This window comes from Delphinus delphis, chromosome 19 (assembly GCF_949987515.2).
Source record: "Delphinus delphis chromosome 19, mDelDel1.2, whole genome shotgun sequence".
NCBI lineage: Eukaryota > Metazoa > Chordata > Mammalia > Artiodactyla > Delphinidae > Delphinus > Delphinus delphis.
This window is the reverse complement of record NC_082701.1, coordinates 51,955,060-51,969,469: the sequence shown is the minus strand read 5'-3', so window position 1 is coordinate 51,969,469 and position 14,410 is coordinate 51,955,060.

Here is a 14,410-nt window from a genome sequence, read left to right as displayed (position 1 = left end):
CACCAGATGGCACAGGCTAATGGTTTGCAAGGGAGGAGGACAGGAGGAGAGTCCGGGCTTTGGAGAAATGAGATGACGTGAGGGACCTTCACCTTGGGCATGACTGAGGGTTTTACTTTTGAAGTCAAACATTTATATAAGGCTTGCTGTGTACCAAGCCCTCTTCTGAGCACTTTGTCAGTCATGAACTCATAATCCGTGTAAGAACCTTATGAGATAGGGATATTATTAGCTCCATTTTACAGAGGAGGAAACTGAGACTCAGGAAAGTAACTTGCTGTAGCTCGTATCACTGATGAGTAGAAGAGCAGGGATTTGAACTGAAATGGTCTGGTTCCAGTGTTTGCAGCTCTTAGTCAGCACCTGTGGGTAAGACGGGCTTGGCTGACATTATCTGATACAAATGGGTCTCAGCCATCTCTAGACAGGAGAGGGGATCCAGGTCTACCAGAAGTATGAGCTGTGACCTGGCTGGACAGTGCTTCTGAGCACACCTGGTCCGGTTAAGAGAACACACGTTAAATGAAGTGGTTCCCAGGACTTCCAACACAGACTGGAAATCGTAGCAGCAGAGGAAACTGATACAGGCACCTGGCCTCCCCAGAAGGTTCAATGGAGTCTGGACTGATTGTGTTACTTTCGGAAACAGAAAGAACTTGACTTCGACAAACCTTGATTCCAATTCACAACTTAATTGTGTGACCCTGAGCAAGTTGCTTCAGCCATCGAGGAGGAAACCCATCCGTTTTCTCACGGTGAAATGGGGGTCATCACACTTACCTTATAGGCTTGACAGGGCGATTAGAAAGATGCACCTGTAAAAAGAAAGAAGCTGGCAGAGTAGATGCTCAATATACGATGGTTGAGGGTGTTTGAGATTTTTTTTAGTCTTCTACTAACTCAATCCTCAGATCACTCACCCTGGAAGAGTTTAGGGGCCTCCTCTCATTTCGGGGCTTTGAGAGCCCAGCTCCCCTGATCAGCCTCATGGAGATCGCTCAAGGGATCCCAGGTTCCTCGATAGGAACGTCAGGAGATGTGACTGTTCCGGAAAGGGTTTGAGAGCATGTAAGAGCGAGCGGGTATAGCGTGTAGGTTTCCTGGGGGGTTTGTCTGTTGCGTCAGCGCTGTTCATCTGCATCTTCGCTCAGGCCCTCCCCTATTGCCGGCTTCCTGGTTGAGGATTCCAGAGTTGGGCAGAGAAACCCATACAAACCCCAAATCCGCCAAATCCTTTCATCTATCAGAGCTCTTTGAAGGGGTGAAAAATGCCTGTGGATAAGGGGAACCAGCAGATGTAATTTATTTTCATTTGCGCAAAGCTTTTGACAAGGTCCCACCCTGAACACTGTTACAATAAAGAAAATGGGTCACCGTCCGGGGAAGCTTTGTCCTGGGTGGAAGACTGGCCTTGGAGGAGGGAAACAAAGGGTGCAAATAAAAGGATGATCCTCTGGGTGGGGAAAATCGTGGGGGACCTCTGAGCCCAGAGTTGGGGCTTGGCTCACTGAACATTTACACAAAATCTGAAGGAGGGGGTCCCCTCAGTGAAACCAGCAAATGTAGAGGTGGGCCTGGAGTGACATCAGGAGGAGGACGGTGAATTGCAGGATCTCTAGAAGTCGTGCACGTGGTTCATGGGACACAGACAGGTTTAGCAGAAGGTGATGTACTGGGGGAGAAATAATTTGAAATACTCTTCTAGGGTGAAAGGTTATCAAGTACAATTGAAAAGTACTATTTTAGGACTCAAATACAAACTCTTTCCCTAAGACAGTTTCTCCGCAGAGGTGCTGTTGGCATTTGGGGCAGAATAGTCATTCAGCATCCCTGATTCCTGTCCACTAAATGCCACTCGGTCACATCCCACCGCCCCCCTACACACACACATGTCATTGTGACCAATGAAAGATGGCTCCTTTCATTTACAATTTCCTCCTAGAAGAGGCCCCGCCCCAGCCCCAGCCCGATCCACTTGAAATTTAGCTCAATGTCTCACTAAGGCCAAAAAAGTAAGACAACTGGCAATACGAACAGGATGCATTTGGGTTTAGGATCTTCTGGGAAGTTCTGGTCATCACATCTCAAAATGCTTGTGGAGGTGGCGATAAGAGCTAGGGACACAAATAAAGCAAGGGAGGCGACAGAGTGCCAGGAGGGGAGGTGGATTTTAGACAAGGTTCTTGGGGGTGGGGGGGGGGCTCTCTGAGAAGGATCCAGTAGAGTGCTGAAGGGAGCTTTGGGGATATGGTGGGGGGACAGGGGGACCATGCGTTCCAGGGAAAGGAAACAGCAAGTGCAAAGGTCCTGAGGCAGAGCTTGACTTGTGTAAGGAACGGGAGGAAGGTCAGTTTGGTGGGGGCTTGGTGAGCAAGATGGGGAGTGGTGGGAGGTAAGGTCAGAGAGGTCAGTACAGGCCAGAGTATGCAGAGCCTTGTAGACGTTGATAAGGAATCTGAACTCTGAATGATGAATTCTGGGTACGTCCAAGGCCTTGGAGGCTTTTCCTATAGCTGTTAATATCATATTGTTTCCCTGACGAATCCGTGAGCTTCTTGAGACAGGAACTGTGTCTTTTCCCTTTGAATCCCCAGTGTTTAACAGACTGCCTGGCACAGAATAGGAGTGCACTACAGATTCATTAAAATTAATCAAAGCACAAAATTATGGACAGTTGATGTGACCAACTGCAGTAGGCTGAAAAATGTTCCCCACCCCCCACCCCAAGATATCTATGTCTTAATTCCTGGAACCTTTGAGTGTTACCTTATGCGGCAAAAAGGGGTCTTTGCAGATGTGATTAAGGTAAGGATCTTGAGATGGGAAGATCACGGTGGATTGTCTGGGTGGGCCCTAAATGCCATCACAGGTCCTTATAAGAGGGAGGGAAAGGGAGATCCGAAACGATAGAAGAGGGAAGGCCATGTGAAGACAGAGGCAGAAATTAGAGTGATGTGGCCACAAGCCAAGGAATATTGGCAGCTACCAGGAGCTGAAAGAAGCAAGGAACTGATTCTCCTCCAGAGCCTCTGGAGAAACCACAGCCCTTGATTTTAATCCAGTGATACTGATTTCAAATTTCCGGCCTCCAAAACTGTGAGAGAATAAATTTCTGTTGTTTTAAGCCACCAAAGTTCATGGGAATTTGGTACAGTGGCCATAGGAACTAATACACCACTAAATTCTAGGAATGCCAGGATTCAGCGGGTCTCTTGCAAATCTTAAAAGGCAAGCTTGGGTTAAATGAAAGGAACAAAAAGAGGGAGCGCTAACAGTGTGGTTTTGAAACATTCCTGAAGTTTTCCTTTGGCATCCTCTTTTTTTTTTTTTTTTTCCAGTACGCAGGCCTCTTACGGCTGTGGCTTCTCCCGTTGCGGAGCACAGGCTGTGGACGTGCAGGCTCAGTGGCCATGGCTCACGGGCCCAGCCAATCCGCGGCATGTGGGATCTTCCCGGACCGGGGCACAAACCCGCATCCCCTGCATCGGCAGGTGGACTCTCAACCACTGCGCCACCAGGGAATCCCCTGAAGTCTTCCTTTGGGTCTTCTTCCCATGGGCTGTGTGACCACTTCGCCCTGTTCTTTACCGCCCACAAGGCTGAGTTCAGTGCCTCCAACATAAGCTTGCCAGGTGCTTGCCGTCTGTATTAACGTAGCATAAACCCCCCTTTCTGGAGGCCAGGGTTGCGGCATCCCTTTAAGATTCAGAATGGCTGTGGTTGTGTTAATAGTCCCCCGGGCCTTTGAGAGAAGAGTTGCCATGATATCCGGGGATTTCAGTCTGCAGTGAAGCCAGAGTTCTTCACTTAGAACTGTTTATGAGGTCAGGCATCTTCAGTTCTTCCAGGGTCACAGAGAGCCACAGACCAGGATCCTAGGGGAATGGATGACTGGGGGACACTGACACACTGAGAAGTGACAGCTGACAGTAGAATTCATCCCAGCCACCACCCAGGGGTCAGGGCAGGTCTTACAACCACCCAACTTACCAAGGGCATTACTGTCTGAGAGCCCAGTGGAGTTAGGAAAGCGTGGGAGCAGCTCTCAGAGAGCAACCATCCGTGCTCCCCTGTTTACAAGTAAGGAGACTGAGGCAGGGAGGCTGAGTGAATTGCCCAGGAGCCAATACTCTAAAATACGTCTTCTGAATGACTCCTCAGAATGGACTGTGGGTCACCCCTTCAACCACACCTAGGGAACACCTGCTAAATTCAGTTCTGCTAAATTAGGTGGGAAAAAAAATCATGATTTTGTTTTGTTTGTTTTTTGGCTGCGCCGCACACGTGGGATATTAGTTCCCCAATTGGGGATGGAACTGGCGCCCCCTGCATTGGAAGCCCAGAGTCTTAACCACTGGACCACCAGGGAAGTGACAAAAAAATTCATGATTGTGGAGGGGGAAATGATTACAAAGAAAAGTTTCTATGCTTCAAGGAGTAAGCTTCTGTTATCTGCAAAAATCAATGATGTGGAACACCTTGTTTTCCCCAAATGTCAGTAAAATGAGGTATTACTGGTCTACACGTCACACAGGGAGAAAACTTAGGGGACTAATTCCAAGAGGCGGTGCGGGATGAAAACAGACATGGACTATTGATTCCAAACACATTGAGTAAGCGCGTGGATTATTGAACTAAAATAAGGTATTAAAGGAAAGTAGGAGTGGCGGGGAAGGAGGTGACCTCTCCTCCACCGATGCTACCATCAGGCAGGGAGTACCACCATGCTAGCCCCCAGAATGATGCCAGAAACTAGACACAAGGCTGGATGGACATGACCTAGCCTAGGGAGCTACCTCTTTGCCTCTGGCTGAGCACCTGGCTTATGAGGCACCCCGGGGATCCCAGGTCCCTAGACCTGTTTGCCAGGAGCTGCTTGGGTAGGCGGTAGGGTGGTGCAGGCTTGGACTGTGCGCCAGGCATACACACTTCCTGACCTTCACACCTGTGACAGCGGTTGCTAGGGACTGAATGGTTCTGTCCCTCCCCCCAAATTCATTTGAAGCCCTTATCCCGAATGTGATAGCATTTGGAGGTGGGGCCTTTGGGAGGTAATTAGGTCATGAAGATGGAGCTCTCATGATAGGATTAGTGGCCTTATGAAAGAGACACGAAACTAATATAATGTGACATGTGAATTATATCTAAATGTTTAAAATTTAATTTAATTACCAAAATTTTTTTAAAGAGACATGAGAAACATGACCTGTCTCTCCACCATGTCAGGACACAGCAAGAAGGCAGCCATCTGCAAACCAAGAAGAGAGCCCTCACCAGTAACCAAATCGGCCAGCACCTTGATCTTGGACTTCCCAGCCTCCAGAACTGGGAGAAATGAACATTTATTGCTCTAGCCACCCAGTCTACGTTGTTCTGTTTATAGCAGCCTGAACTGACAGTGGGCAAATCATTTCACCCCTCTGAGCTTTGACTTCCTCTTCTGAAAAATGCGGATGGTAAAATTATTTGTCCCTTTCCTCCCTTCCTTCCTTCCTTCCTTCCTTCCATCTCTTCCATAGATATCAAAGCATATACAAAAGACCCTGGGGGCTTCCCCGGTGGCGCAGCAGTTGGGAGTCCGCCTGCCGATGCAGGGCATGCGGGTTCGTGCCCCGGTCCGAGAGGATCCCGAGTGCCACAGAGCGGCTGGGCCCGTGGGCCGTGGCCGCTGGGCCTGTGCGTCCGGAGCCTGTGTTCTGCAACGGGAGAGGCCACGGCAGTGGAAGGCCCGCGTACGGCAAAAAAAAAAAAAAAAAAAAAAAGACCCTGAAGTGTCCAAAGCCCTAGACAAATATAATTTTCATAAAGTCCTGTGGAACCAGTTAACCCAGTGCCTCTACCATCACCATGGTTACGACAGGGATGCTACCCTCTTGAGAGGATGACAAACTGCCCCGGGCAACAGAAGCTCACGTATAGGACGGTGACAACTAGCACTACAGAAAGACTGGACTTTGGTGTTAATGCACATCAAGAATCCTTTCCTAATTACCAATTAATATTCATAATAAGTCAACAAGCATGAATAATAAGTATCAATAAAAAGTATCCACTTCAGCTTGGGGTCAAGGTAGATCCCTCGAGAGTGGAGTCTCGTAACGGCAACCACAGTCGTAATCACAACCATAATCACAGCCACAGCCGTAATGACAACCACAGCCATCGTCATGACCACAGTCATAATCACGATCAGGATGGCAGCTCACACTTACAGAACGCTGTGCTCACTGCCAGGCCTGGCCTGGGAACTGGTCTGCGGGGTCTCAGCCAGGGAGCTTGTTGAGGCGATGGTGGTGGTGGAGAGGCTAGAAGGGAAACTGTGAGAAGATTCTATTCTTGGGGAATACGGGGGAGGGAGGGAAAGGCAGACCGTAGGCTCCACGACTGGGGGTAACATCTTTCTCGCTCACTACTATTTGCCCAACACCTAGCACAGAGCTTGGCACAGAGTGGACACTCAAGAAACGTTTGCTAAAGGAACACTGAGGGGCCCGGACAGGGCGTCCCTGGGGAAGGAGCGGACACTTCTTGGTGTCCAGGAGCCTGTCTGGACCTGAGGTCAGAGGATCAAATTCTCTCTCCATGAGCCTTTGATTCCCAGTAACTCTCCACCCACCTGAAGAAGATTCACACTGCAGGCCACGTTGGCCTTACTCAAGAACTCAGATGATGCTGGCATCGTCGACATTGCCTAACCTGTGACACACACACACACACACACACACACACCACGTCTCCTGGCTGCAGAGCTGGAGCCAGGCCTCTGCAGCGGGAACCAAGGGCCCTCCCTGGGCTGGGTGCCCTCACCCTGGATCCGAAGGGCTCAGGAGGCGCTGCCTTCTGCCTGGGCTCCCTCGGCCTCTGCAGCGGGAACCAAGGGCCCTCCCTGGGCCGGGTGCCCTCACCCTGGATCCAAAGGGCTCGGGAGGCGCTGCCTTCTGCCCGGGCCCCTCGGCCTCTGCAGCGGGAACCAAGGGCCCTCCCTGGGCCGGGTGCCCTCACCCTGGATCCAAAGGGCTCGGGAGGCGCTGCCTTCTGCCTGGGCCCCTCGGCCAGGATCTGATTTTCTCATCATCTGGATAGTCTCAGCAGCTCGCAGCACAGGGATGAACCAGCCTGACCTTTCTGGAGGTTTGTTTAAAGCAGAACAATGTTTGTCTTGTCCAAACACTATGAATTACTCCAGAGAATCCTGACCAGTTTTACAGTCCGCAGCTACAAACGGCTTACATAAATAGGGACTCGGCCCCTCCCCGGCCCCCCTCTGTCCCTAACAGCTTCTCCCCCGCCCCCACCCCCGACTTCCCTCCCCTCTTCCAGGCCTTCCCCCTGTGCCCCTTCACGCCTTCTCTCCTCTGAGCCCCAGCCTGGTGAGGGGCAGGTGTCGGCTGCTCTGGGCCACGGCTCGCACCTGGGTTATTGCTGGTACAGCTGCGGACGGCTCAGGACGGGCTGCTCTGGCCCTGGCGTGGGCCGGGTTTGCCCGGCTAAGAGGGGTCCCTGGGCCCATTGGTGCTGTCTGTGTGGGGCCTGCCATGCACAGAGTTGGGTCCAGCTGTGGAAGCGCGTTGGTTAGAGGAGCCCCCTAGGATTGGGGGTCCGACGCCCAGTCAGCCCGCGGCCCACTTGGACCATTCCTCGTCTGGCGGGGTACTCAGCTCCCCCGAAGCTGATGCCGCATGGGCTGCACATGCAGGGGATCCCGAGGCAACTCCTAGAGGTACACCCCATCCCCCACTGGCCTCCAGTGCGGGGTGGGAGACAGTAAAGGCTGTTCTGCCCATTGAATATGAGCCACAGAAAGCGGGGGGGGGGGGGGGGCGCGGTCCTGGGAGGGAAAGGGCTGCTGAGGAAAGCACGCAGTTTGGGCTGGATTTCCCTAAATATAGTTTCTATCCCACCAGTGTGGAAAGGCTTTGGGAAGCTTGTGGAAAATGGAGATTTCTGGGCCCCTCCCCAGGCCTACAGAAGCTTGCGGGTGGGGATGGGGGAGCTGATGCTCAGGGTTTGAGATTCACTTCTCTGCATGAAAATCCTCACCCGTTCAAGTCCTCTGACTGACTAGCTGGATGACACCTGCCAGCCACTTTGGGTCTCAGTATCCCCATCTGTACAATGGCCCGAGAACCTTTGAAAGGCCCCTTCCAGCTCTTAGAATGCGTGGTCTCAAGGAGAGTTGGCTACCAGAACCCAGAAGCAGCAAAGGTGGGAGCAGCCCGAGAAAAAATCGACGGAGTCCTTAAACTCCGAGGAGAGGTGTTGGTGAATACTTGGGGAGGCGCCCGGGGAGCTGTGAGTGGTGCGTGGAACCCTTCCACCGAGGGCCCTACACTTGGCGCCAAGGGTGATCTCATTTCGTCCTTGCTTTGCAGACAAGGAAACTGAGACTCAGAAGGGAGGAGGGACTGCTGAGAAGTTGGTGAGTGGCCGGGATTCGATCCCAGACACACCCTGGGACACCCATCTGGTCATTCCAGAAACGTCTCTTCCCGCGCTAGCTACTTCCCTTGTTGTTCCAGCCTCTCAACCCCGCTGAGGTTGGACCTTAGGGCCAGAGCTCCTTCTCCTCCCCCGACGGGAAGTCCCACTGGGCGGAAGGGCCCACGGCCAAATCGGCCCCGCGAGCTGGACGCGCGGTGAGCCCCCCCCCCCACCGCAGGAAAATCAAGCGCCAGGAGCTTCACCCTGGAGAGAGCCAAGTCCACCCTGCCCACCCCGAGGCTCCGCAGCCGGGCTGGGGGCGCCGTCGGGGCGCCGTCGTCGCGGTTAGAGCTGCGTCTGCAGCGCACGATCCTCCTCCGCCGGAAGGAAGGGGGCGCCGCCAGGAGGAGGCTCCAGCTTTCAGAGCGCGCAGACGTTTGTGCCCAACATTCGCCGGGGCGACTCATGGTGAGAGGATAAAGCCGCCGTCACCCGCTCAGCTGATGCTCCGGGGCAGACCCTAGGGTCCCATTAGGAGTGGCAAGCTGGAGGCGGGGGAGGGCACGGTGTCACATCCCCAGCCCCGCAGGCGAAGAGCTGTTGTCGCGGGGAACCCGAAATCAAACGTCTGGTGAGGGTCCGGACTGCACCAGCGGGCCCTGTCTCTACGATCTCGGCTTGTGCACTGGATTCCATTTGCAATTTGGGATCCAGAAACTTGCTGTGTGACCTCAGGCAGCCGCGGACGGCTCTGGGCCGCGGGTCCTCTTTTGCGAACCTCGGGGTTTGGGACGGACGCTCTCCCAGCTCAGCTCCAAAGTCCGCGCCTCGGATTAGCTGCGCCTCCTTCTAGTTTAGCATTTGATTTTCTAATCAAGCTCTTTGTCCCCTGCGGCCTTAACCCGAACCCCCTGCTTCCCCGTTTCCCCTAGGGCCCCGCCTGGGTCTCGCTCTCGCTCGACTTTCCCGTCGAAGGCAGTCGAGTGAGTGATTCCCGGGAGCCGAGGCCGAGGCCGGCGGGTCCGCGGCGCGGGCCGGGCTGTATGGAAATGGCCAGAGGAGCCGGCGGGCGCGGCGGCGATTTATTCAGGGAGTGACAGCCCCTTTGAGCGCTCAGCGAATGGCATTTTCTGTCTGTGAAAGCCTTTCTTCCCACCTCTGTTCAGATTAGCCCGGGGGATGAATGCGCCCATTATCCAGCCCGCTGACCATTCTGAAACGCCAAATTAATTACTAAGCACTGAATCAGGCGCCGGGGCCGGGGCACCGGGAGGTGTGAAAATAGCGAGCGACTGGAGCTGGGGAAGGCGAGGGGCGCAGCGCCGAGAGGCCGGGCGGGGTGGCCCGGGGCGCAGGCGCTGGCGCGGGCGCGGCGGGGCCGGAGAGGGCTTGGCCGGCCGCCGAGCGCGACCTGCCGGCGTGACCGGGCGCGACCGCGGGGCGAGCGGGCTGCCGGGGCCCGGGGCGTGCGGCAAGGCGCGGAGCGGGGGTGGCGGCTCCAGCGGGCTGGGCTCGCCGGGGGCGCGGCCGGAGCGCGCCAAGTGAGCGGGGCGCGGGGCCGAGGCTGGAACGTGCGCCGCGCGCCGGTAACTCCCCGGCATCATCGCCAGGGACGGCCGCCCCCAGACGGCCCCGGCCCGAGGCCGCCCCTCCGTCCCCTACCAGGCGCTCGCCGCTCCAGCTGCCCTCCGAGGCCTTCAAGCAACTTGGGTACCGCCCGGCCACCGTGGCCCCGGCCGAAGCTTCCCGAGCGCGGAGGCCCGGGCACCCCACCGGGCCCCGACTCCGGCTCGGCGCACCGCACTTACCTCCCGAGGCGCCGGGCGGGAGAGGGAGGCGAGCTCTCGGCGGCTCCAGCTGGAGTGCGCTGGGCGCGGAGAGCGCGCGCCTTTAAGACTCCTCCCCGAGACTCCGCCAGGTGGTGTCAAGCCGGCCGGGCCCTCCCGGCTCCCTGCTCCCCAGCCCGCCCCGGGCAGAGCCCAGCCGCTCGCTCCCACTCGGCGCCCCGCCGCGCCCGCTCCAGCGGAGAACAGGATGGGTGTGATTTGGGACCCAAGGATGCTCAAGAGGAAGGCACCCATCCTACCCACTCCAGCTTTGGTGGATGGAGGAATCTCTCTTTGGCCGGATGCTGAGGGTGGGGGAGGGAGAGGCGAGGGCTGAGAAGTCTTGTCCGAGGACTTCCGATTCGGTCCCCACTGTCATCACGCCAGGACGCGCCTTAAGTCCGAGCGAAACTGGTCCTCTCGCCCTTGATCCAAGATGGCGAGTGACACGCCTCCCCCAGTCACCGCTGAAATGACTGAAGCGATAAAATAGAGAACTGTCGCCACTTGAAACTAGGGAAATGTGATATTCACACTCCTGAAACAAAAGTTTAAGAGGACCCGAGGGAAGGTTGAAGGAACTCCACCTTCAGCAGGCGAGAAGCAGGGGTCGGTCCGGGACGCGCAGAGAGTAACCCTCTCTCCCGGTGCCTCCTCCGAGCTCAGGGGGGCGAGTTCACGCGCGCGGCCGGCACCTGGGGACCCTCCGCCGACCTCACCGCCGCTGCAGGGCACACGTTTGCAGGAGGCATAAACTGCGATTCTAGTAGCTTCAGGCCATTATTAAAATTTTACATCATGTGTCTTCTCTTTCAAAAATTATTTTTTGACATTTGTTGAGATTTCAAACTGCATTAGTAGTTAACTCAGGTTTTCTGTCTTCGTTATTTTATGTAAACGTCTTCCTCATTCCTGAGTTGCTTATTTTGATTAATTTCTCACACAACTGAAACCGATTCATCATCTGATTTTTATAGTTGCAGAAATTTCTCCTAGGTTTTAGAGACTAACATCATTCAGAGCCTTTCATCTTTGGGGGGCCAGCTGGCTTTAGTTTACTTTCTTAAAAGAAAAAAAATATATGGGCTGTATTGCTGCCTTCTTTACTAATTGTGCCCTAGGATTAGTCCCTTCTCTCTTCACATTCACTGTGTCACCTGTAAAATGAACAAACTGGGCTACACGATTGCTGTGGTCCCATCCAGCTTCAACGACCCGGGAGTCTACAAAGCAATGGTCCTACCACAGTGAGCTACCACTTCACACCAACTAGGATGCTGTAAAAGAAAAGACAGATAATGACAAGTGTGGGCAAGGATGTGGAGAAACTGGAACCCTCATGCATCCCTGGTGGGAATGGAAAAAATTGGTGCAGCCATTGGAAAAGTCCTGGCAGCTCCTCAAAAGGTTAAACAGACAGTTACCATAGGATCCAGCAATTCAACTCCCAGGTATATACTCAAGAGAAAGGAAAACATACGTCCACACAGAAACCTGTACACAAATATTCATAGTAGCATTATTCACAGTAGCCCCAAAGTGGAAACAATCCAAATGTTCATCAACTAATGAACGGACAAATAAAATGTGGCATATAATAATACAATACAATAATACAATACATAATACAATATTATTCAGCCATAGAAAGAAGGAAGTACTAATACATGCGACAACATGGATGAAGACAGTATGCCAAATGAAAGAAATGTCACCAAAGGTGACATATTATATGGTTCCATTTACTCTGAAATGTCTAGAATAGGCAAGTCCATAGAGGCAGAAAATAGATTTGTGATTGCCTGGGGCTGGGGGTTGGGGGGAGTGCTAATGGGAGTGGGCTTTCTTTTGGGGATAAAAATTGATTGTGGTGATGGTTACACAGCTCTGTGAATACACTGAAACCATTGTATTGTACACTTTAAATGGATGAATTTTATGGTATGTGAATTGTATCTCAATACAGATGTTCTATTACAAACTACTTACCGCGTCTGTGTTCTCATGAAGCTTACAGTATAATTGGGGGATTCAGAGCCCTACAATCTGCCCAAGGAACGAGGCACCCGCTTCACACTTACGCACCAAGATTTCCGTGGCCCAGACAAAGGCAAGACTTTTCTGGATCTGTCCTAAGACAGGTATTAACTTTCTATTCTTCTTCCTCTCTTTCGGAAATCCTCCGAATGGCTGCAGGTAGCCCTGCAGACTCAGTAGTCTGACTCTCAGATTAGGGTCTCCCAAGAGAGCAGTCACTTGCAAGGCCATAGCACAGTTATTAAGAGTAGCAACTGTAGGGCTTCCCTGGTGGTGCAGTGGTTAAGAATCTGCCTGCCAATGCAGGGGACACGGGTTCGAGCCCTGGTCCTGGAAGATCCCACATGCTGCGGAGCAACTAAGCCCGTGCGCCACAACTACTGAGCCCACGTGCCTAGAGCCCGTGCTCCACAACTACAAGAGAAGCCTGCGCACCGCAACAAAGAGTAGCCCCCGCTCACTGCAGCTAGAGAAAGCCCACGAGCATCAACGAAGACCCAATGCAGCCAAAAATAAATTAAAAAAAAAAAAAGTAGCAACTGTAGAGCCAGGCCTCTAGGGTTCAAATCCCAGCCCTGCCTCTCACTATCTACCCGACATAGTCAATTCACTTACCTTCCCTGTTCCTCAGTTTCCCCCTGTGCACAATGGGGATAACAGTGCCTATTTAATTAGGATTATGGCAGGATTAAATGAGTTAATATATGTAAAATGATAGCACGTGGTAGGCTATCATAAGTGTTAGCTGATGATACTACTATTATTGTTATCCATCGGCAGGGTCAAGCACAGACCTGCTACTTTCCTATGTCACACTAGGTGGCGCAATCGCACCACTTCGGACAACGAAAGTGGCCCCCTGGGTCCCTTGCACGGTTAACTCTGGACTTTGATAAACCATGCAAGGAGAGCTGCGGTTGCGATTCCATCTGTGAACTGTACATAGTAATATCACCTACAGTGCGGCAAATTTCTCTCATCAGTGCCACTCACTGGAAAAAAATTCTCTCCTATTCAGAGAAACCAGCGCATGTGTACAAATAAAATGCATGGTCTGGGTAAAATGTTAGATCCATACCAGCTCAGGTGCTGCCATCCAACCAAGGCGGTGAGGCCCATGTGTGTTTCCCCACAGCATCCTCCTCCTTTTTATTACACATATCTGGTAACAGTCCCCCTTATCATCCTGAAATGAAATTTCTAGACAATACAAATAACACATAATTTCTCCTCTGTGTCAATACCATGCCCTGATGGTAATATAAGGAAGAAAGAAAAAGAAAGTCAGGTAGAGTCAAATAACTGCATTTCAATAGGCAAATGCTCTGAACAGAATTACCAAGAGGACCGCAGGAACAAATGGCACCTGATAGGGGTGTATTGCTCTGGTGGTTCAAACACCTAGAGTGGCGTTGCCCTGGGCAGCGTGATTTTCCAAAGTGGTCAGCAGGTGTGGGTCAAGTTGCCTTCCTGGAAATGTTAGTATGTGTAAAAATTGTGAATCAAGACAAAACAAAACAAATCTTTTGTGTTCATAGACAAAATAAAATTAGGCTCGGGGCACACAGATGGTTTTTCGTCTTTATGAACGTCCAGTGGGACCTTTAAAAGTTGTACGGGAAGTTGTGTTGTGATTGTCCCCAGTGTGCAGTGCAGATGTCTGCACCTCTGGCTTCTGACTACTAAACAGGAGTAGTGTCCCCCATCACTGTGACAGCCAAAACCACTTCACCACAAATTTTCAATTGAACAATAGCATCTCCACTGAGAACCACTGGTCCAGGGTCAAAATTGCTTTGGGCATTTCCAGCAAAGCTAGCACTCGATCTGCTTAGGGCTCAACTTGTCAAAGGCATTGGCTTTTCTCTAGTCTACACAAATACGCTTGTCTGGGACCAGAGTGGGGACTCGAAGGGGGTTCCAGAGAGAGGGAGGCTGTGGGATGCGGCTGTTTCCTCTGAGTGTCTCCCTTCCTCGTCCAGGAAGAGGAGGCCCGAGGAGGAAGGTTGGTCTCGCCTGCCAATCTCGGGCACAACCCAGTGGTCTGTTTGAGGCTTTTCCTAAAACCCAGCTGGGAAGTAAATCAGCAGAGACATAATCCTGAGTTTAGCCACAGGGGCCAGGGC